Below are 25,398 nucleotides of genomic sequence, written 5' to 3' on the forward strand. Positions count from 1 at the left end.
ACAAGTATTTCTGACTGCGATCGTTGCTCATCTCGAACGAACCAGGAAGTCGATCGACGCGAGACCACCGAAAACGGTCGCTTTTGACGACCACTGAACTAAAGAAGCGAAAAGCGTGTCGCAGTCGACGGAGAGAGGAGATTTCTTGAGCCAACGAGTGATTAGAGGGTCGCGATACCGGTGGACCGATATAAACGGTCAATCAGTATGCGCCGCTGGACAATCCGCTGTAAATCACGTCGTGAATCATTCGTCGACATAAATCTAGTCTTTCTCCCAAACGCCGTCGAGTGGATCTCGTACGGACCGGTCCCGAGACACATTAGCTGAACGTTGTGCGCGCCGTTGCTCGAGGCCCGCCTGTGCGCCTCGGAATCCCTTCGTTCGAGCGTAAAAACCGATGGCAACGGCCTAATAGAGCCGATTCGAGGGGAGGCCGATCGGAAACGATACATCACCGGGACGATCGCCGATCCCTCGTTCGGATAACGCTGGCCCTCTCGGTTAACGACACCTCTCACGGCTACGTCACCGTTTCGAGTCCTCGAATCGGTTTTCGACCGATTCGACTCCTGGATTCCTCGATTCCGTGTCCAGTCGGCGCACACACGGCGTTGGCAAGCGAGCACGGCTGGCTGTTGGATTTTATCGATTCGATTAATACCGGGGACGCTAAATGGCGATCGACACGAAAGCCAAAGAGGCGTACGGGTTAAGCGCCGGTACGAGACACGCAGTCCCCAACTGGTTCCTTAACACGGATCCACGAAACTCCCTTCCGCGATATAATTACGATAATACGGAGATACACGACTCGGATTTCTTATACGCGGAATACTAATTGCATCGCGTATCGCTGCTCGTACATCATCCGAATGGGCTGCTACTACTGGTTTCGCGCAGGCCGCGGCACGAACGATCGACTAGTTTCCCCGTGGCTGGAGGAAAGCGGCGGGACAGCTGAATCCACGACGAGCTGCGCTCTTCGTGTTTATAATCTGACCGCCGTGGACCGCTTCCAGTGTCATAATTCTCGATTCCAACCTTCCGCTGTTTCGAAGCTGGTACAAAAACTGGGTGTCTCGCTGTTACCACGCAGGAATTAGTATCTCGCGTAGCACCGTTTCGTAACTCTCGCACTGTAGTTCCTGAAAAGTTCAAGTTAAAAAAGCAGCTGGTAACCTTCTTTCGCGTGGCTCGGAAAACAGCAGCGAGTGCAGCGGTGCTGGTCGTTCTTTTTTTCTTTCCAGGGCTCTTCATTTGGTCGAGACCGCGGTCCGACGGAGCCAGATCGAACGAGGAGGAGGCAGGCGTGTCGCAAGAACGGTCCGTGGCCCCCGAAAACAATAACAAACCTCGGTGACTGGTTTAGCCGATCGAAGCAGAAACCTCAACCCCGTCGCAGAACATATTCCGTGGAAGATCCCGAATGCGAAATGCATTCCTTGGAAGCGGCCACGGCATCGGCCGCCCGTCGAAATTCGGGCAAATAAATCTCGCGCTTCGCTCCCCTTCTTCGTCCCGTCCCCCTCCACCCTTGGGGAGGACCACTGCGCTCCGCGTCGTTCCACTCGTCCTCGTATCCGTCTCGGTCGTCTTCTTCTTGTTCTCCTTCCCGCTCGTGATCCTTCGATCTTCGATCCACTTGCACACCGACGAGCCACGTCCAGCGGAACATGCTCGCGAGTATACGTACACGTGTACGCGTCCACACGAGTCCTCGCGAGCCTTATACTGGGTGGCTAGCTCGCGATCCAACATCGATACGATGCCATCTGTAGGCGAGGAAAGATCGATCGTTTTCTCGCTTCCTCTCTCATTTTTCTGCCAAAGGATATCCTCCGATGAGACGCTACGCGATCTTCCTGCGGTCCCGCGAAGACATTGAACGACAGAATTTACCTCCGGATTAGGTTGATCGTTACCTCTCGTCGTTGTTCATTAAATTTGGCTACCAATCCCAAGAGATTTTAAGCGTATCGATTCGAAACAAGATGAAAATTGAAAGTTCCTAAACCAACGGTCCACGTTGCCAACAGGCTACCCAGTGTACGATGGTACCAGCTTCCTCTGCTAGAAGTCGCGGACATTCCCGTCGTACCGCTCGGCTACCTTTAGCCTCCTCGTGGCTTCGAGGCGATTATCAAAGGTTTTTCCTCGAGGCATGACCGATTCGCGATAAACACCCTGTACAGACAGATCGGTACACGCGCGGAGGTAGACTGCTGGTTGGCACGTGTGCGTGCTCACGGACGCGCGCGCCGAAGAGGGAGCACGCGCGTGTTCGCCCTTGCTGCTCCGACTCCCGGGGCCCGTGAGTCACTCACTCGTCAGGGACTGCGCTGGTAGCCGCGAAAAACTGCACGCTGCACTTCGGGAATGTCGTTGGCATGTACAGGGTGTTCCCCTTTGCTGCCGTCTGCCTGGCCGACAAGAACGGCGACGGTTCGCCTCGGGATTTCGCTTCCCCCTTTCTTCTATCCTTTTTTCCACGACTCGCGGCCCTTTCGGAGAACCGCCGCGAGCCGGGGACTCTTCCTACTGCCCGCGAGGCTGCGAGGCGGACCGTTGCACCGCGGAAACCGCCCTCCTCCCGGGAAAGCCGTTCCACGCTTCTCGTTTCGTCCCTTCGAACGATCCAACGGTCGATCGTTCTTTCTTAAGGCCAGACAGAGATGCGAGCGTCGTTTTAAAACGTCGCTACTGGATTTTTGTTTTTCTACGTTCAAGGGTTGTCAGGGGTTGGAATTGCGCGCGATTTTTTCGCGTCGTTCGACTTTTCTGAATACGTAGATACGTTGCATTTTTAGGTAAAAAGAAGGTGGGCACAGTCGGTAATTTATGTTTGCCTTGCAACCGGGTTCTGTATGAATCAACGTCGACGAAAAGTTGCTTATCCGACGCTGATGATTGGATATTGGGATTCGAATTGACGTGATCACGCAACAGTAGACGTCCATCAGTGCCCTGCGAGGAGAAAATGTTCGCAATATCGAGAATTAATCGTGGCAATTTCCAAAATTACCCCGGTGAACCGGATCTCGGCCGAGATACGTGTCCCAGGGATCGTCTTCGATACTCCTCGATGACTTATTGCCCGAACGACGCTCCGCTCCGGGACTCGTGCTCGGCTTGTTGCTCGTTTTTTCACTCTCTCGTCGAGAGATTATTTAGCACTCCATTTGTCGGCGGCATTGCCGGATTATAGAGCGTCAAGATCGACCCAGTTGAGAGAGACCCGAGAGCAGAGGCTCGCTACGAGCCGGGGATCGTCCTTCCTCCCCGTGCTCGCGCGCCCCTGCAGGATGCATCGATCATACGCGTTGTTATTTTCACGCTGACTCGCTCGAGACAATGTTTCGCGTTGGTGGAACCGCGCTGGTTGTTTGGACTGGCTCGATCGAACGACTCGGCTAATTATAACGGCCCCTTTTGTACTGGATGAACCTTGCCAATTCTACTAGCCGTCCTATTCACGATTTTGCTTAAATTTTATCAGAGTTCTACCTGGCAACGGCCAGCCTCGCTTCCACTTGGCATTGCTACCGGGCGTCACGTGTTTAACGAGCTTACGCTTCTGTCTAAAATGTATCGTTGCGACGACTTGATCCGTTCCGTGCTATTTATACCGTTAAGTAACTTCGTGGCAATGTTAAACAATTTGAAACGCGTAACTCGCAGGCTTTCGATATTTCGATCTTCTCTCGTATCCTCAGCGAACGACGACAACCCCGTTCAACCCTTTGATACGTATGCACCGCGAGTAGTCCCGATAAGTTTGAATCGCGATCGTGACTCGAACGACGTATCGTGCCGTTCCACGTGGTGGAGCACGGAAGGGTGAGGCTGGCTGTCGAGCCCTTCCCGTGGAAGGGAACCGCAAAGGGCAGCCAGCGCGAGCGAACGCGGGGAGGAAGAGGCGCTCTCACAATAGCCATGCTTTGCCGCTCATTAGAGGCGGGGTCATAGGTCGGTTGGAACCGGCGCTTTGTGCCATCTCGTCCCTGTAACTCACGTGCAAACAATGTCCACGCACGGAGGATCCCCTTTTCTGCCTGTACGTGTTCGATCCTTTGTCCCAAAAGTCACCGGCGTTAATGAAGGAGCGTTTTTATTGAGAGCCAGCCAGCCGTACCGTGGGCGTACTCGCAGCCAAATCGAGAGCAAGGTACGCGACGATCGATTGATTCGCTTCCGGGTTCCTAAATCTCGTTCGAAGAACTCTGACGAGGAAAGGGAAACCAGTAAGAAAACGCAAGCATTTCGCTGCCACACGAAATCTCCCACGTAAATCATAGTTCACGCTTGTCCCCGCTCGTCCACGACTGCCCACTCCGAGCATCGCCTGGCCGTGTAAACGCAGCTCAAAGGAACATCCTCGCAGCGCGTAGATACATCAACTTCGGGAATCAAAGGGGCTCCCAGGCGACTAATCATCGATTAACCGAGCGTCCGCCGTGGCGGTGGTGCTCGTCGCGCTGAGAGCAACCACCTAGCTTCCACGGGGTGTCCCTTTGTTCTCCACCGTCCCACACGGCACCGGGTTCCATTGAACCCGGGTACGATTATAAATTGCCCCGTGAAAGCGTGCACTTTCCACACGCGTGCAACCGCCGCGCGAGACAACGCACACGGGTGAACAGGCCGAGAGCGCGAGCGGGGAGACTTATTTACCGGAGGTACCAGCCTCCACTTAACCCGTAACCCCCAGCTTCGTATATCTTGTCGACAATACGTACACCGATGAATTCAATACCTCCGCTCTAACCCCCTTCCTCAATAAAGTCCAGCCGGGAGAAATATGGCGCTGGATCAATGGTACTTTTCACCATGGTCCCTGTTTCCATGCCGCCGCGCGTTTCTTCTCGCGGATCATCGTCCGCGCGCGGCTCGTGGGTGGGACGCGTTGGGTGTCCGGCTCTCGGGCCCTCCCTCTCTCCCGTTCTTAACCCCGGGGTCCACTTGCTTAAAATCGCGCTGACGAGCCTGACGTTTGCGAGGGTTTTTACACAGGTGGTAATTGCCGTGGCACGGTCTGTTTGACGAAGGTTGTCGGACCGGGGATTTCATGGTTTTCGGTACGATGGTTTACGCTCGATTCGGGTTTTATCGCGCTTTGATCGTAACGGGTGAGTCCCATCGGTTTGCGAGCGTTTTGCACGAGGGGCTTCGAAGTTTGCTTTACGAGACATCGGCCCTGGCTGGCCTGGATAACGGCGATAAATAACGATAATGCGTATAATGCAGGCTCATTTGATTCGTACAATTATACCTACTTTACGGTCCGTGTGTAATTTATACGGTTAATTAAGATGAGTCTATAATTGGTAATAACGGGTGTATGCGAAAAATTAATATCGCCAGTATCGTGCGCGCGTATAAATTTTCGTTCCAGTCTCAAGTGTAAAGTAATTGCACAAGTCATCGGCTACTTGTAAGTAACTTTCGGAAAGAGAGGGAGAGAGAGAGAGAGAGAGAGAGAAAGGGAGAGCGAGAGGGATCGTAAGAAAGCTCGGTAGCCACTGAACGAAGCCTTGTACCTTTCTTATTAATCCTTATACGTATGCTCGGTAATACGCCATTTCCTAATGCGATAACTGCAAAGCTACCTTTGCGCAACAGAACGATCATTTTTGAAACGCGAATTATTAATTTCGAAATATTCGACTGGTTTCGGGTGGGAAAAGCGGAGTGACTTATGGAACGAGATTGTAAATCTCCGCGGAGATTAATTGCGAAGCGCAACAGCGGCGATGAATACCAGCCTCCCCGAGCGGATAATAAAGTGCCCTCGGTTACAGTAGACAGTCCCAACAGAATACAACAAAGAATTCGAATCAATATTCACTTCGCGCGAGAATCAAGATCCATCTGCGCGATGAACGCAAAGAGGCTTGCGCGAAACTCAACGACACCGTCGATCGACGCTACCGATACAACGTCTGCCCTTCTATTTCCCTCGATTTTTTCCTGATCCGCGACTTCGCGTGGGTGAAACATCGCGTAGCCGACGAAAGAGTGTCTGATTTGTGCCTGGATCATCGTTGCGACGAGATCGTTGGCCCGTTTCGTTCATACGGTGCCGTCTTCCAGGTGGATCGCGGTCTCGTGGGTGGAAGTTCGCGAGTCGTCGCGATTGAATCATCCGCGAGCGTCCCTCGCAGCTACTGGCACGATTTCGACCGGTTCAGGGGCTCCTCTCGGTTCTGATCCTCGCGTTAGCAAGGAGACACTGAATTATCGAATGATCCAGCGGATTTTATGAGTGCGCGATAATTGACCACCGAAACGGGTGCCAATTCCATCCTCTTTAGCCGGTTGCGCGGCTCCGTTTCTCGTGCGTCGTTCGACGGACACCGTGGAAGCACCGATTTCACCGTGTCGAAAGATTCCAGGTCATAAATCGCGTGTGCAACTTCGCGCGCCGTCGGGAATCGGGTTGCAGACTCGCGCTGAGACGTTATTCGCTACTTATCAGAGATGGCACGCGGGAGATGGCACTGTATAGCAGTCTCGTTTCGAAAATGTTGGTCCCGTTCTTTTTCACACCTACTTTCTTTCGCCAGGTGTTGTTAAAGCTTTCAATTTATCTAAAACGGGAGGAGAGTCGGACGTTTATTAACGTCCGACGCGTGATTAATCGTTGCGCGAAAATTCTGATGATTTAGTAAGAACCCTGTGTGGACCGACAATTTTACCACGCTCGATATTTCGACAGTTTGGAACCACGGGTCACGTTCCAGTCAAACACGCCAGGATAAATCTCGTTCGCGTGGATGAGAAATTCCGACGACCAAGGTGGATTCTCCGGATTCTTCGTCGGGGCTCGAACGAAAGTGTTCGCCGTGACGTAACGCGAACGCGTAGAGACCTATGCAGAGTGAAATATCATCGACTACGAATTGATTTCATTCGCGACGCGTGGTCGTATATATTTGCACGCTATTCTCTCGCGGATCGCCAGCGAAAAATACGTTTCTTATATGACGTCCCCGTGGGCGGCATTTGATTAGCAGCGACGCGTGCCGTATATTATGTTGATTGCCAACACCGGACCGCGCGGAGATTTTCGCTGCGCGTGGCAACGCGTACTCGAGGACGCTTGCAACCCCTGCTGAAGCTCGCTCGTCGAGTCGTTGCTTCGCATAAGAACGCAAACTCGAGCAAAGTCGCGAGTAAAGACCTGGGCAAAGGGAAGAAAGGTCTTGGGGAGGGGAAAAAAGTGGACGATCGCATGGAAGTCAAAGAGCCGGTCGATCTACGGAACGCAATGCAACCGCGGTCGAGCCACGAGGCTTTCGTGCAACTACGTGGACGTCGTCGTCGTCGTAACAGCCGGTGAAAGTCTTGTCCGGCCAGGATGATTGATGTCGCGGGCGCAGCTCGCTACGGCCGGACAAACCTCCCTTCACTTCATCGTGGACTTCGAATTCCTTGTTTTATCGGGCAAGGGCCCCTCGCGGTATAAATTTCTAGCGGTCGATAGCGGGACATTTTTGACCCGCGGATCGATTCGTGAGAAATGTCGTTGGGAATGCTGATCCGCGGCAGCCGCCTCCGGGATATTAATAATCGGCTGCCGGAAAAATCGGCCGCAATCGCGCGAGACCGCCTATCGAATGCTTGCACGACACTCGCGCGGAAGATCTACAGTCGTCGAAAGTCGCTTCGTGGGCGATTTTCGACCGCTGGGAATGTCGATTTCGATCGTTTCCAATTTGGAAATCTCTTTCAAATTATTCGATACGACTCTTCGTGAATTGTATATTCCAGACAAATCGTTCTCGAGTGTTGGTTCCTCGACGTTAGATAGAAGATTCGACGCATGCTGTTCTCTTTTACTAACAAATTTACATCTGTATCCCAGCTGGAAACTTTTGCAACTGCTTCCAACAGAACGTCCATCGATGCCAACGATATCCATTCCGCCAGTCTCAGAATGTAACATTTCGTTCGAATATCATTGAAAAGCAAACACTCTCTCCCTTCCTACTCTTTGCACGATACAATTTCGTACGATTTATGCGCGCGTACAGGTCGTCGTAAAGCAATTACGATAAAAAATGACTGGCGCTGATACGCGTGTACCCGGCGCGAGAAGACAAAAGGTTGCACGATCGCGGGACAGCAGAATTATGCCTTGGCTATCACGATCTAACTCAGTCACTGAGATTACGATACGCAACAACCTCAGGCACGACGTCCGCCGCGTGCACGCGTCCGAACGTATTTCTCTCGCGCGGTTATCGCGAAACTATCCGCGCTCGAGCAGCCTAATAAACTGCCCGCGCGCCCCGGCGCACAATTCGACGGGGATAAAAGTCAATTACGCGGTGACGCTCGATGCTTTACGTTCTACTATGTAAGCGCACAGGTACGAGAAGCGTCGCGAGCGAAATGAGCGTTTATCGCCGCGCGAGGATAAATAATTCCCACGTAGAGGACATAAAGGATCGCGCGAGGGGCGAGAGGAGGCTCGTTGACGACCCACGGTGCCCTTGTCCGTCGGTGAAAAACTGTCCGAAAACCGATTACTCGCCGTCCTCTTATCATCTGGACGGGTCTTGGGGGTAAAAACGCGGCCCTGGTCATCTGCATAAGCGGAGGCCGTCGGTGTGGTTGCACTTGGCGGCGGTTTATAGTTGGGAATGACATCATCCGCGATCTCGGGCGTACACCTAGCGCGTAATCGCCGGACGAAGGCGTATCAGCTGTGTCGTATCTTATTTCCGTCTTGTTCCCCTTGGACGGCCGCGCGTTCGCGGTCCCCGCCGGCGGGAGGTGGTAACGAGAGGTGCGCGAGGAAAATGGAACGCGAGGAAAGGGTTAGACGAGGGAGGGAGGGCCGCGTGTGGGTCGCGTGTCGGCAAGCCCAGCTTGTGCTTCGACCACGGCTAGCCAACCGTGTGATGACGAACAGCCTTGCGCTACGTACGATTCGCCAGTGGCCCGTTTACATTTTTCACCTTCTACCGTTTGCGTTTCTATTGCGAGTCGCTACGGTGACGATAAACGATCGAACGATCCTGAAACGAATTGCACGTTCAGGCGAATCGCTTTGCAACAGTCTCGCGTCCCTTCGACGGGGTTGACAGCTTCGCAGAGGTAACCGATCGCGTATTTAATGGGAAACGAGCGACTGGACGCGCTGAGCGGATTCACGTTTCCACGAAATTGAGTACGACGGTTCGCCAGAGGCATTCCTAACTTTCTTCTATCCTCGAGGGACGGTCGACGAATAGAGAGCGATTTGCTTTCTTTCAACGGTACCCGCGACGAGACGTTTCGGCCGGATCTAGAGCCGGTTCGTGGAAAGAGCGACGGCAGAAAGAACCGTCACGTTCACGATTTTAACGGCGAAACCAACGGATACGCTGGAATTATTAATCAGCCAGTTCTTACGACGGGTGGCCAATCCTCGGGGATGTGACATTAGCAATTTCATTCCTCGCGCTTCCAGGATTCGCATCGATATCGATTATTTAACGAACTTCTTCACCAGTCGCCGGACGCTTTCATATCGGCCGCGTGGCTCAGGTTTTGCCGCCACTCTATTTCGCTTCCCATCGCCGCTCGTTTTAATTAGTACAGACCGGTGGAAACGGGACTGCTCCGATCGAGCCGCATTCCCAGCTCATCTTTCGAGGGACGATCGAGTACCGTGCGCTATGAGCTTCAGCTCGAGGGGGAAAAACGTAGGTAAAGCTCACTTTCTGTCTGCTTTTTCAATGCTACCAGTCACTTTGTCAAGAACACCTGAATGTGAGATTTTGTTTAAATAATCGCAAGTCTCCTATGAAGTCTAAGAAATTCATAAATCAAGTTATACTTGTATTATACTAGCAATATTGCACACTTGTCCTGTTTTAAAATTACTACCCTGTTTATATTAAGTACGGGGTGACTATCGAGATAAATGAAATTTAAATATGCGAAAAGTGCGAATTGTCCAAAGAAAAGTATATCGTTTAAATACTTTTGTATAACAATTCAGAAACGCAACCCCATCGTCGAGCAGATATGGTTGAATGGGCATGGAGATTGAAATCAGGGGGAACTTAGCGCGGCTGTTTGTTCGAACAATCGCGAGTCTTGTATAAAGTCTATGAAATTCATAAGTCAAGTTACAGTTGTACTATACTAGCAATATTGCACACTTGTCCTGTTCTAAAATTACTGCCCTGTCTATATTAAGTACGGGGTGACTATCGAGATAAATGAAATTTAAATATGCGAAAAACGCGAAATGTCCAAAGAAAAGTGTATCGTTTAAATACTTTTGTATAACAATGCAGAAACGCAGTCCCATCGTCGAGCAAATGTGGTTGAATAGGCATGGAGATCGAAATCGGGGGAAACTTAGCGCGGCTGATGAGCCTCGCGGGTGTACACCTGGAGCACGCGTGGGCCCACACACGCACCAACCTATCACGCCTCCTCGCGTGACGTCACGCCTGGTTATATCCACGGTGCTGCTCCCAGAGAGGGCGAGGGGGCAGAAAAAAGGCCCCGATCGGGCAGGGAAAAAAGGAGTGACCCGAACCGGTCCACGCCGGGTCAACAGCACACGCGCCACCCCCGTATGGACCGTCGTGCAACGGCCCGACGCCGCGCATCTAACGGGTGTTTCTCGGCTAAATCTGGGACAGTCGTACCTCGCGAGCGCGGACGCGTCGCGCGCGATTATTTCGAAAAAGGAGACGCGTGTCCCTCTCGAAGCTCTGCGCTCTGATTTCGAGTGGCGAGTATCGAAAGAGCTCGTCCTGAGATCTTAATCGAGCTCCGGTTTCAGATGCTTCCATCCGTCCTGTCCTCGCTTCGCGTATCTTTAGAGCATTCCGTCGTTGCAAAGGGAACGCAACGTACGATGTACCTACTTATCTAGAAGATTTTTTAAGTTACGTAATGATGGTATTAGCTTAACGATACGAGGAGTATAAAATTCAGTATAAATTGGAGAAAACTCTCAGATATAGAGCTGCGAGTAAGAAGATCGATCAATTCACGCCTGTCGATAGCGGACTCCAACCGCTTCTCCAAAAGAGAAAACGAGACCGACATTTTTTTTTTTTTTTTCTAAGCGTGTAACTCCCGAAGAATATAAAACTCCGTTCGACTTTCGTTCCGTTAATCTGGTTCTCGCATCTCGTGCAGAGTCTAGCGCTAAAAATGGAGGCAGACTTCCGCGCGCGTAACTGCCGACTCGACCAGCCGATCTGACTCACAGAGGGAAGCGATAGCCAGTAGCGCTCGATAATCCAATTTGCATTTTAATTTAAATAACTACCGATCCGAACGCCAGCTATCTAGGCATCGACGATTCCAATTACAAGCTGGTGGATGCTACGAGGAGCCCTCCGCGGCCGCCATTAAGGACGCTCAGCCTCGAACGTACCTAATTTCTCTGGTAGACAATCGCGAAGACCAACAGCGTCGTTCTATCGATAACCCATCGCATTCGCGTCACATAACGTCTTATTTATCCGACGACTGAAATCGACGTGGACCAACAGGCGGCGAACAGTGGGATCATCTTCGTTTTCTCTCTCGTCGGGTCGCACTCTCTCATCCTTATCTAGAGAACGAGTTCTCTTTATCAACCGGTGTAATTTCCCATCGGACTATTAGTCCGATCCTGGTCGATATCGACGGGAAAGCCCGTAAAGCTAATTGGTTATTCAAATCCCCTGTTAGCCATGAATTTTCTATGGTTTCTATAGCGATGATAATGGCCGCTAAATCGAGCTAGCAGGTGAACGTTGACGAAGTAAAATCGCAGCCATCGTGGAGGCAGGATTATTAATTACGATCGCTGTTCGAGCACTTATTATCACCGCGCTTATTTCCTTTCGACATATTGTTTCCTCTTCTTTATGAATAATAAATAGCAACGCGTGAAATTTACGAGGCGATATCTTCGATTATCCAGAGTATACGCTGAACGAGAACATCCTGTCAAAGAGTGTTCAAACGAGTGCCTCTAGACAGTAGTGCACATCAATAATAGGCGAGACGTATCAAATAATCAAGCGGTACGATTATCTCGCTACATATAATCGCTTAACGAGCAATACATGAAACCGGAAAATGGCGTGCACCAGCTACAGGCGAACTTATAAAGATACCCTTCCGGTTCTTATTAGCGCGTACTCGAGAACAAATTGAAGAGGGCGCTCGTAACTCGAACGCGCCGCTCGAGCCACCCTGTTCCCTATTTCACACGGGAAAACCCGTGAGAACGGTACCGGCTCACCCCGTCGCGGATCGTTAAAAAGGATCGGACGGCGCGCGAAACTCGATCAGCGTTTTGCCCGCGCGACGACGCGCCGCGTTTCCCTGCGTGTAATTGCCGCCCGGGCCCGGCTGGAATGCGCGGAAATCGTGCGAATATCCTCGCCGCTCGGCGAGGAGCAAAAAGCGTTTTACAGCACTGATAGCAGGTTATTAGCGAATCGTCGTAGGGCTGTTCATCATCGCGCGCCACGGCGCCGCTCGCCGTCTGCCTCTCACCCCGCCCCTCTCAGCCGCTCGAGCGGCCGTTTTTCTCCCGCGGCTGGTTTCTCGCGGCCTGGCCCATTTCTCGAACTCGACTCCGAGCCGCTCAATTATCTACCCCCCCGGCGGAATACAAGATAATAATTGCGAATATTAGCGATGTTTCGGAAGTTTAATGAAAAGGACGTGGCAACGCGAGCCGCGGAGCCGGTAGCAAATTATTCCGTGGATACCGCCACGCATACCTGCCTTTTACTGCCCCGCTAGGCACACCGCGCCGTTTATCATTACCAACGCGCGATCGAACAGGGCCAATGGGAAAATGTACGCGTCTAACGATAAACTGCGAGAGTCTGGCTACGCTCTAGCCAACGAGAGACGTTCTTAGTTCGCAGACACGTTAGTTTCACTGATAATTAACTATTCGTGCTTCCACTGTCGTTGCATCTGTATCAAAAATAGATCTCAACGTTTTTATTCATCGAAAAGAAATAATTTTTTGGAGCGTAACTATATGTGCAGAGACAGCGTGCTACATTATTAAGACACGCGCGACCCGTTTGGCCATGGACGATAATTTTGCTGCCACGAAGCGACTGTTCTAGAGCGCACAATGCGCGATAATGCAGTCGGAGGTCGTGCGATTCGAGAGGCGGAGACGAAGGAAAGCTCGCGCAGAGGGATGAAATTTACGCGGAAAGGCGCGGCTGTTCGTGTCGTGCACATTGTAGAGGTTCGCCCGTTGTTTATTACGCATAAAGATGCTCGTACGCTTCACTTCTCGTCTGTCGGCTCGCGCGCAACGCGGTTTAATTATTTATTGCGCGCGAGAAGGTGCCAGAGGAGAGGAACGCGCGCTTGATAATCCTTCGCGCTCCCGAGGGCGCGTCTAGATGCCTGGAGACGCGCCAGTCCTCCCCATCGACCGGTAATTTACAGCCACGTGGCATCACCTCGTATGTTACACCCACGAGGCAGAAGAATCTCGCGCGACTCGTTACGATACGCGCACCGGCTAAATTGTAGCGGCTTCGGGCGTATAATTTGAACAGTGACTCTTCCAATGGGACGCCAGGTGAACCTGACTCTCGCAGAGCGTCAGACATTGTCATCGAAGGTCGTGTCATCGTTCTGCAACGATCTGCTAAACTTGGAACGCGGTTCTTACGCTCGTCTCAGTGTCATGGAATTAAAATCTGTTCACCACGAACAGCATGAAACACTTAGTTGACAACAATGTATCGATAGTACGAGTAATTGAACCGCAAGCTTTCCAACGCATATACGAAAGCCTCCCTCGAACAGTTCCAGAGAAGAGAGCTCAAGCGAAGGGGAGGCTTTCTCGCGCGCGCGAAAGAGGGAGGCGGAAGCGGACCGTGGCGCGTCGGTATTTTCGAATCGTCGAAGAAGACGGACGTCTCAATCGGCGGCGGCGAACGTCCACGGTGGTCGACAATGGCGAGCAATCGCATATATATCCCTGGCGAGCCGGTGTTCGCGCCTGCTAATCACCCATGGGTTCAGGCCTCGTACGAGGGTGATTAATGGATCGAGGCCGCGTCCCGGGTACCGCCGGGACAAAGTTACGAGCGAACCTACCGCAGCCCTATATCAATCCTGATTTCCTCAGGCTGCTTTCACAAAGGAGCCCTTCTTACTTCTCCCCTCCGCCGCCGCGCCGCGGAACCGACTCATGCCAGATTCCTGTGGGTACAGCACAATGAAGAAGCATGCGTCTTATCCTGTCCCGATTATTCCTTCCCCGGCCTTCGACTCAAATTATATTGAAATGTACATGCGAAATGCGACGGCACTGCATCGCTCGCGAATACACTCGACTACGACTCTCTGGATTCTGGATTCTGGACTCGAGCGATATCGATGTACCGTTTCGCAGAAAATGTTTCATAAATTATGCGATCCTTCTACTAGATAAGTAGATCTGAAGGGCACGACGAACGTCCACACGTCGTGTAACCCCTCTGCCAACAGATTACAGCACATTTAAGCACGGTAGCTAACAAGTTCCTTACCAAGGGTCGTTACCTATCAGTCTTATCGAAAAACGTAATTCCATAGCTGTTTAACCGGCGCAGGCCAAGTGCCAGGCGAACCGGACGGTAGCGAACTTCTGGCAAGAAGGTAATATTCCCCGCGAGCGCATTACGCGAAATAACGCGGATGCCGAGGCGCCGGGAAAGATACGGCGCTGGTTTACACGGGGGAATGCCGTGGCGAGATATTCGCAGAATGTACAAAGTGGACTGCGGGTACGATTTCTCACGGTCGCGCGACGAGTTACGCTCACGAGGATCGACTGTCCCAGGGCTCATCGATTAGCTTCGACGTGACTAATACGGCGGCGTCCAATTCGCAGGACCCCTGTCGAGCGGGCACGCGCCCCTTTCGGTTCTACCAGTGGCGGTCGACGAGGATTTAATTGCGTGTATAATGGGCTAGACGAAAATGAGTTACGACGGGCGAGTTGCGTAGAGAGTATAAAGATGTGTTAAATATTCATCTCTTACTTTAGCTATTCTTCTAACTAAATTCTCGCTGTTCTGTTGTGTAGCAGGAACGATGAAGAAGAATGTCGATGGAAGAAGAGCCGCGAACGAAGGGAGGGGCGATAGTTGAACTTTGTGCTGCGCTTTGCGTACGGCAGAGAAGATGAAGAGGATTCTCGACGAAGAGAAGAAAAGAAGCGCGGCTGTAAAGCGTGAAGCGTAGCATCGGAGAAACCAGCTCGCGCGGTCCTTCATTAGCATCAATCCGACGATCTTGGCGTGGGAGAGATTGTTTATCTTGCCTCGATATTGCTGAAGCCCGTCGAGGCTGAACGGTTCGATACCATCGACACAACCAATCGGGTTTCATCGATTTCTTTTATTTCCGTCACGCTTTCACTCTAACGATGGATCGAAAATCGAATTCACGGTCGACGTCGATGACGGAAAAATAATAGGACGAACTTTATGCGAGGGTGCGATACGAATTTATCTATACTCAGAATAAACTCTCTCGAGCAGCTGCTGACCGCTTCTATCGTTAAAAATTAGTATTCGCAGAACGGCGTGGCACTCGTGCTTCCACGAAAGCGGATATCTATCGTGGTTGTAATATTAAGTCGTCAAGATACACCCACGTGTCCGCGAGAGAAGGGAGGACGTCGGTACCGCGTGCTCACGTAGGTGAAACGGCACGCACCGTGGAAAATGCAAACGCGATAAATCTTCCTTCGTATACGACGCATAATTAGCCCGCTGCGCCCTTCGCCGGCTGTTCCTCCCTTGACCTGCGCCGCGAGCGGAAAGAAACGTACCGGATCCCTGCCCAGGCGAGACCAACGGCTCCTCGGACGACGGATGACGAAAGATGTATGATTGATTGATTAATAATTGGGAATAAATCGTGCTTAGCCTGGGCCAGGTTCGCCTGGACACGTAACGATCGAGATTTCAACTCGTCGCGTCGTTAGACGCGATGCGCGTTCACCGTTCGATGCAAAAAAATGCCGGTTATTCCCGAATAAGGGAGGCGGCAAGAAACGAACCGGAGGTTGGGCAACCGCAAACTATGGTTCCTAAATCTCGCCGGCAAGGTGCTCTCGCCGCTCGTCCGGCAGCCGTTCTTTTTATCCCTGGCGGTGGTGTAAAAAAAAAAGCGAAAGAGAGAGAGAGAGAGAGAGAGAGAGAGAGAGAGAAAAAAAGGAGCAAGAGGTGGGCCTCGCGTTATTTATGGGGTGACCCGATAATTAAGGTCGGTATCGCGCGCGAGGCGGAGAAAAAGCCCGTGGACGCAATCGCGAATAAATCATTTCGCGACGAACGAGTCGGGCGTGGCTTGCCGGGGAAGAGGGTTAATGTGGATCGCGATTCAGCCCGCGACAATTCATTCGCGCGGCTGCTGCTGCCCCGCTGTCCCGTTTGCGCTCGGTTTAACGGTACCACCGACGGCCAGCCCGGCTCGTCGTGATTGCAGTATCACGTTCGGACCGCGTGTTAATGCATTGTTGATGAGCGTTGCGAACGATGTCGTTCGTGGCGGCTGCAGGAAACGAGGAACACCAAATGGATGGGTGCACCGATTTATGCAACGTTTTTGAATCGCGTGGAACTCCTTCTTCTTAATGGACCGCGTGAGCCACTTCGATTTTTGCAACCGCGCGTACACAAAACCAAAGATCATCTGTACGCGTCGCAAAAACTCTCCGGCCGCGGAGATTGAACGAAATCTCGTCGATTCGATCGATACGCCTGCGAACGAAAGAAAAAAGGTGGGCCACGTGTTGCAACAGGCGATCCGCGATGGAGGACGTGGATAATATGCGCGGCAACAGGTGGAATCGCGGCTCCCTTCGTGTCTCGCTGATGATGCACCGTACGTGATATAACGCGTAATTTGGCAGTGGGCTTCGGATGTTCCGAGTAAATTACAGGTTCGTTAAATGAAACATCATTCGCGGTGCCTTGCTCGCCTGTGCCACCTCGGCTACTTATTACTATTTAATAGGACATTATACGTGCCGGGGAAATTGTTGAATTTCACTCGGGACCGATGATAAACTGTGCGCTAATGAACGCTTCCGATCGTATCAATCATATCGAGTTGATCTGCGAAGAAGTCATATCATAACGGAGATTGAACCTCGCGTCGAACGTAACCACGGATACCGTTGCGTATCGCGGGAATACGAGGATACTGAGTAGCATAATCGACGCGAGCGAAGGGTGAAACCTTGACGCAACGCGTGTTTCGATTTGCATGCGATTCGATTAAAGCAACAACGATCTAACGTGCAATTTTATAATTAACATCGAGAATTGTGCTGATACTCTGTATGAACTGTAGAGTAGAAAAGAGTTATGATACGCGGAATCTAAGATCGTGATATCTTTTCTGAAAGTTAATGGCGAATTCCTTGTATAAAACGATGGCGATCGTTTGACTGGTGGAGAACGTAAAGACACGTTAATAAACAATGTACGACAATAACAGAGGAGGCCAGCGAGCAAAAACCTGGCTCGTGGTACGCGAGTAGAAAAAGTCCGAATCCCTCGAGTAGATTAAGGAACTAAATAACGGCCTCGCGTGCTGGGTCTCAGGCGTAAGTAGTAGCGGACTGTCTGACTTAAATTGGTTCACACGGTACGAGCAGTCACCACTTACGGGGCTTAACCTTTGCTATCTTCATCGATGAACCCGTCGCGTGTGACAAGCGCCGTCAGATTTCTCGACACTCCGATAACCACACCTCCTATTCCTTGCCTGTTGCCTCACATTCGCTACCAGATCGTTGATAATCCGATCAGCTAAGCTTTACTCTTTAATAATCGATCGAGCTATTGGTTACTGAAATTTAATACCAGAGAAGCGTTGGTACCTCTCGACTCTGTTCTCAATACCAATGTCCTCTAAACTAGAATCACATCGTAAGTAACTTCCTGCGAGCCACACGACCAAGAGAGCACGTGTCTTCTTGAAAGAAGTTACCTTCTTGCGAGTCGATTTTCTTCACTTGATCCGATCTATATCGTTGGCAAAATCTTAAACAGATTCATCTCACACTCGTCTCGCAATGACTACAAATTTTTCTTCCATTCCACGAACAAGAAGTCGATCGAACTTAAGCGAACGTCTCCCTGAATTTCGATCCGGTAACAAGACCAGAATAAAATTATAATTGATGATGGCAACGGTCGAGGGACGAGAAACAGGGTCAGAACGATGGAAGTGACAAATCGAGGCGAAACACTGAGCCAGGAACCGAGAGCTGGATAACCCACTTAGATAAGGCAGAAACCCAGGTATCAATGTTTACTCCCGAGGACGACAGATTGAGCTGTCACGGTGAAGATTACATTTCTCATAAGACATAAGCGTTCTCCACCGACGTAATCTATGATCGCGTGGACCGCTGTTGCCCGCGTTAGGCGTGGTTTGCACCTACTCGAGTCGCGAAGATACCATGCGCGGCGGATTGGTCCGCGTGCTCGTTTCGAGGACGGTTAATTTGTCGCTGATCGTAACTAAAAATCGACGAACGATCGCCAGCAAATTCCATCGTTCATCTAAACGACGACGTCGAACGTATTCCAGCGTGAAGGATCACGCGATCGTTCTCGCGGCTGGATGTTAATTTAAGAAGGTGTCTCTTGGAGAACACACCTCCTCGCCCTTCCACTGTCCTCCACAGTCGATCGAATCCCGCGTTCCACTCTGAAAAACGTCGTTTCCCATGGAACGGTGGAAGCCAGGTCGAGGATTTATCACCGCTTCGGGGCTCGCGTGACGAACGAGTCGAAGCGTGTGTCGTACGTCACCGACATGCTGAAACAACGGCTGACGACTTTGTCGGATAATCGTTTCACCCTTCGTTACTTGCCGTTTTATAAAACGATGCTAAATTGCTGGTTGCTCGCGTTACTTTGTCGGGTCTAAATTGCTGCGTTGGGTCCCCGATCGTCTCGTTCGAGATCACATTCCGAGGGGACGCGGACTCGAGGACACTGATTGTCCGCGTTAAGTAATGGTTATACTACTTGCGTCCCATTTGGCGATCGTTGTAGATCCGCGTGTTAATATTCTGTTAGCTGACGGCGCTTCCAACGCGGTCTGTTATTAATTTTCTCTGCATTTTACGCGTTCTCTGCACGCGAAGTAAAAATATAAATGATAGTAAAAAATGTGGCAGCAATATCTAACCCTTTTTGCTAGACGTCTTTCCGTTTCTATTGTTAACATCTACCAGCAATAAAAAATGGCCATTTTCAAAGACTTGCAATAGAATAAATTAATCAATTCTGATGTTGTCTCAAAATGGGACTACCGAGTGCAAAGAATTAAAAAAAAATTGTACAGATCACAGCAATAAATGCTTAGTTCACTATACAATAAATAGTATGAAAGCTCAGATCAAATATCAAGAAAACATATTTGGAGAGTCATGCGTAGATAATAATAATAATAATAATAATAATAATAATAATAATAATAATAGGTATGTTAATAGAAGAGGGGGAATCCTGACGGATCGTGATAAAGTATGGCTTATCGCCTGAGAAGACTCAATTTAAATCCTCCGCTCGTCAAAGTCGAACGGCGCCGTTGCTATCTTAATCATCCCCGTGACATCATTGTACTTCCAGACATTGTTCGTACTTCCGCAAATTGCTATTAATCGCGAACGATGATTAATGACGCCCAGTCGCGAACCCGATATCCCTTGTCGATCGACCGATGAATAATCGATCGGAGCGTGCCCGTTTCGCTCTATAAACCGATTAGAAAAACCGCGCGGCGCTCCGCGTTACTCGCGTTTCTATCTGGCGATGGATGGATCGCGAGAATCGAGCTGTCGATCGGGCAACGAATAAATAGGGAACGCGAAGTCGTATGCGTTCATTTGTCCCGCGAAATTTCTATGTCGGGAGACAATTAAATCAAAACTGACTCAGCCACTCGATTTCCTAGAAGTTCGTCGATGGTCATCGGTATGAAACAAAAGGAAAGTGTGCACAGGACACTAAGATAGCATTCGTTCTAATTATAGCGCTAATTTGTGACTGAGAGATTTTCAATAACGAATGATAATATTTTTGAAGAGATCAAATGTATAAAATAAACGTATTATCTTCCTTCTAATATTTATACACACTTCTTGCACCATTGATGTTTCATTAAAGCGATTCTTAACCCTTTGCACTCCGAATTTTATTCCAATTTCAATTTCGAAACTCTGAGCAGGTTGATGTAAGATACGCAAGTCTTCTCTCGCTTAATACTAATAATAACAATAAACCGGTTCGGTAACAGCGTCAATAACGCGTGCACATCTATTTATTTGGACATGAAATAATGTCGAGTGGGACTCGACAATGGAGCTCCTGAGATAAAGACCAAGGTCGAGTCACACTCGACGTAGGAGTGCCAAGGGTTAATCCTGCGAAACAGAGAAATCGCGGGATGATTGTAACAAGTATTTCACGCGAAAATTGGAACACGAAAGGAGAGCTTGTTCAGAATTAACCAACAAGGTTCTGCAAGATCGATACGATGAAGTTATCGATAAAAATAGTGAACCACCGCGGCGAGAAAGGGAGAAGGGAGAGAGAAAAGAAAGAACAGACGATATGAAAAAGGAATCGAACAGAACCACCGGAGACTGGTCGTTCGATGGGAATCGTACGCGGACAAATTTCTCGATTACGCGGACGCGCGTCGAACAAGATTCTACAGTGTAATCCACGGAAGCAATGATAGGAATCGCGGCCGGCTACGTGGGGATCGGGCCAATCGTGGACGAGAAATCGGCGAAACGGGGCGAAACGACGCGGCGAGTGGCCGGTCGATAATTATCGAGGAAACGCGCGACGCCCAGTCGATGATTAATTGAATATTAACGACGACTGTTGCTCGCCGTAATTAGGTTTCGAGATCGACTCGTTCGACGACGTTGAGAAACGATTTTTAAGGTCGCCTCTGTCCAATGAAAATAATCGAACGACGGTTTGTCGCGGCACCTATGCGAAAGCGGTTTCGCGCACCATGCCAATTATTTCGCTGCGCCCAAATTACCCCTATTTTTCACTCCGTCCCGTGAGCCATTCTGCTCCGGTAATTTTATTCGTTCCATAAAAAAAGGAAGGGAGAAACAAACAAATGGGATCACAGGAGGAGCTTGTTATTATAAGTTTAATACTTTATCCCATAGTGTCAATCGATGACAGCATGAACGATGGCGATATTGGGCGCATTCGATAAATGATAGTCGTCTCATGAAAGGCCAGTTTCGTAACGCTACACTTCGACGCGAATGAATGACGCGATATCTCTGGACTTTTCAATGTTGAAAAATATTCAGACGATCATCATCACACTCGTGGGGTAGCTAGCCAACGGATCGACATTAGAACGAAGCGGATCGCACCAGAGCAAATTTACCACTTGCGTGTCTATGAGCGCACTCACGTCGTAATAGCGTCACGTCAAACTTTTTTCTACCGATGATACATCGCTACGAATTCGCACTAATAAGATCGGTCGTCGCGATATTTCGGAACGACGTTCGCCAATTTGTCACGAAACATCGGGAGCCTAGCCTCGAGCAAGGACGAGATAACCAGCGGCAAAAAAAAGGCCGCGTTAACACCTAACAAATTGCCGAGAGAACGGGATCGATCGAAGGGGAGCAAAAAAATAGGCAAAATCGAGGCTCGTTAGCGGCTCGTTAGCGAGGCGATAACGCTGTCCTCGATGAAGAAAATTGCTGCCCCTGGATAAGAGAATGGATAAACCGGAGTATACCACTGGGATGAGGCGAGGAGCGTGGATGTCACTCCTCTTTATCCCGTCGCATCGTGGACCTTTTGCTGCTGAATTTTTTCGTGCGCACCATAAAAAAACCTTATCTCAACTATGTTCAATTTCTCTATAAAAATCGTTGTGCTGAAACACGTTTGCTGCAAGTTTCTTTCCTTTTTGAATCGCACTCTTAAAAGAATTCTTACATTTCTCTTTCTCTTTTCAGACTATGAACCATCGAACGATTTTCAAAGCACGAATATCGATATTTCTCGTGGTTATTGCGACGACTTTTACACAGCTGTAACAACGACGTTGATTCGATCAGTAAGAATAGTTGTAAGGTGTGTAACGCAGAAATTTCGGGGCTAGGCGTAAAGGTCGAGACGGACTTTGGGACCGGCGTCGCACGGTGGCAAATTACGTCGACCGATTTCACGGCGGCCACCTCTTAAATGTCGGTCGTCAACTGACAGGCTAACGATCACGTAGCCGAATTGATGACTACCGTTACCTTAATCACAGGTCGGCAATCGCGGCTAACAAGTTAAGGATCGGGGCCCGTGTAGTCGCGTGTTGCAAGTACTTACACACGGGGCCACCGATCGGTTCACGTTCTGCTCTCCACGAGCGAACCGATCCGCCGTTTCGCATAGCGATCGATCGAGAATCAAGCATTTAATGAAACACGTCAACCGTATTCCGTCTCGACCACAATTATTGTCGTCTCGTCGAGAGGAATGTATATTACGAATGTTAAATTCCGACTCTGCCTTTAACCGACCAGGACTCGAGTCGACGACGGGGCAGGGTTAAGTTTAATTAAAATTCCTTTTAATCCACTAATGCGCGGACGACACCGTTACACTGGTACATAATGTCGTCGTTAACACGTCTCACCCGGATGGATCACACGCAGCCGAGCCGGTTGCGTAATGCGCTTCCTCCGACGTGATCGGCGCAAACGAGGAGATGTTCCCGTCGGATCGAGCGTTTATCTTCGATCTGTCGATCCGGCGTGCTCAACATGCTCTCGCACTCCCTTCCCACTTTCCGTCTTCGCTCCGCGTTTCTACCTAGCGAGTCCCGGGGTTCCGCTGTTCGCAATTCAAATTCCCTTTCAATTTCGCTCGTCTCGCGGACTCGCAACTGTTTCTCACACGGTTCTGCGTCTCTGAACCGATTCACGGAACGACAGAGCCGAGGCCAAGAATGGAGAATAAAATAAAAACGTAACGAGACGACTCGAAATCGATCCACGAGATGAATAGGGCTCAGCGTCAAAATTATCAATGAGAAATTTTGCCGGCAAGAAACGCATCTGGCGGTGAAAAAGTAAAGCGGTCGAATAGAACGTACGGGAATTCCTGCACGAGGACGATCAACATCGCGAAAGAAGCGACGCCGTGAATTATAGTGGCGTCCGTTCGCGCAGGCGATGAGAGCCGATCGGGCAATAAAACCGATCGGGGCAACGAAATGAATCAAAGCCACCGGGTAGAGAGGCCGCGACAAAACGAATTTCGTCACCGCCCGGTTATTAATTCCCGGTGGTGGGTTTTTCTCTTAGCGAACGCGCTCGCATGCCATAAATATGACAGCCATAAAATTCGACCGGTCACGTTCCACGGTTTTTCACTCGGCCACCGAAGGGCTCGAACGGTAATTTCTCTCGGCGTTACCACTGCTGGCAACAATCTACACCGTTGCCACGGCTGGAATTAATCCCCGTGTCCGTACGAGCGATTGATACGGGGTTTAATCGGTTCGTGCTTTTCTGATCGTTCGACGTTCGTTTCTGTCCCTGACATGAGACCAGGGTGTGGGTTTTCGAACAGCGTCAGCGTTACGATCGAGGATTCCACGTGAAAATGACTGCGAGTGTCGTGTTTCTGGGTTAGAACGCTGGTATTGGATAAATAATCCAATTTCATACAGAAAAGTTCCTTTATACAGGTGACATTCGAAATCTTCTTTTCGAAGTTCAATTGTACGCAAGAGAAAGTAGAAAGTTTCTATCAAACTTCCTTCTCCCGTCGCTTTCGTTTCGATCTTTAAATATTTACTACTTTCCTCGAAGTGGGTATTCGTAAGTAATGTTAAACGAGAAAGAACGCACAGAAATGTCTAAGTTACGCGTTACGATATTAAGAGATTCCCTATTTCCACAAAATAAAAAAAAATGAAAGTTTCAGAAAACCACAAGTACAATCCGAAAGTAAATCCCGAGTAGACGTAGGAGAGCAGAAATGGCGCGCACTGCAACAGTCCTCGTGTCTGTCACGAAATCGTAGAGAACCAGAGGGGGATCCATCAATCGGTCGAGCGATCGATCGTATCGATCCGCTTGTCGAGGCGCGTAGGTACGCGCCAGCTCGAGCAAAGATTCCTGGTCCCTCGACCACCGGACGCGATTCCCGTGGCTGTCTCCCGTTCATCCGGATTACGCGAGGATACTTTCCCACGGGTTTTTCGCGGCCAATCTTTTTCCCTGTTGGTCGTGTCCGAGCGCTGATGGCCCTCGCGCTTCGGCTATCGAGGATCTACGATGGCGACTGGAAATCGTTGTTTCCGAGAAACTGCCCCGAGGATTAAAGGATTCTGACGTTATCAAAGAAACGCTTTCCAATCCTTTCTTACAATGATCCAAACCAATTCTTACAATCTTATGACACTCTTCTTCAGAGTATCAATGCTTGATGCTGAGGAGTGTTTGTGAGGGACAAGAAGCGATCGGTAAAAATAGCCGCGAAGTAGAGCGTAAATTTGAATTTCTTAATTACGAATTCCACATTCCGAAGCGGGACGTCCGAGCGATCGTAAATCGAGGCTCGAACCGGAGTCGAATAATATTAATATCGGCGTTTTTCGCGGACAGTTTCTGCGAAAGGAAACCCCCGAAGGCGGGCATTAATTCGCGATGTAGCCTAATTAAAGCCACCTAAATCTCTCCCACCGCTCGGCTCGTATCGCGACCGATGCCCGGATGATCTTTTATACATCGCTCGGGCCCGTCGAAGAATTCGTGTTTTGCGGGTGTAACGAAACGATCGGGCTCGAGAGACGACGCCCGTTCCTCCGGATGAATATGAAGCCATAGATTATTCGTTCGCGCTCATCAATCTGCACCTTTTTTCCCGTTGCCTGGAGAACGGGGCGAAGAGGGCGCGGGGGAGAGGGGTGGTTCTACGTGATCGGACGTTCGGTGGCTTCGATCCGCCAGGAACCGGCGATATTAACCCATTAACGTTTATAAATCGTCGCCGATGGAGCGTGAGCCGCCTGCAGAGAGCGTTTCGCGGCGCGCATTTCCAATGCCGAATATCGGCGTCGCGCGGTAGAGCGCGCGACGAGGACGGAAGAAAAACAGTCGCGCGCACGGCTGAACGCGAGTGAAAAGGAGAGAGAGAGAGACAGAGGGTGAGAGACGGACCCGGTGGCACGTAAAACAAGCTGGAAGGGTACGCGTCACGTCTGCGGAACCGCTGCGGAAATGCCAGCTCGTGACTCGACGCCCGTCACGTGCCACGGTACCGTGCCTCGAGCATCGTCCGTCGGCTGTTTCCCTTTCGCCTTCTCATTAACAGAATCCGGGCACCC

At 50.3% G+C, this 25,398-nt stretch overlaps 2 protein-coding genes across 5 annotated transcripts in view; one reads left to right on the top strand and one right to left on the bottom strand.

The window, feature by feature from the left end:
• The window catches only part of LOC143429400 (uncharacterized), a 381,903-nt gene that overhangs the window by 126,519 nt on the left and 229,986 nt on the right, over nt 1–25,398 (top strand). The gene's annotated exons all lie outside the window — the stretch shown is intronic.
• The window catches only part of LOC143428725 (uncharacterized), a 214,662-nt gene that overhangs the window by 83,292 nt on the left and 105,972 nt on the right, over nt 1–25,398 (bottom strand). The gene's annotated exons all lie outside the window — the stretch shown is intronic.

The sequence above is a fragment of the Xylocopa sonorina genome, chromosome 11 (assembly GCF_050948175.1).
Source record: "Xylocopa sonorina isolate GNS202 chromosome 11, iyXylSono1_principal, whole genome shotgun sequence".
NCBI lineage: Eukaryota > Metazoa > Arthropoda > Insecta > Hymenoptera > Apidae > Xylocopa > Xylocopa sonorina.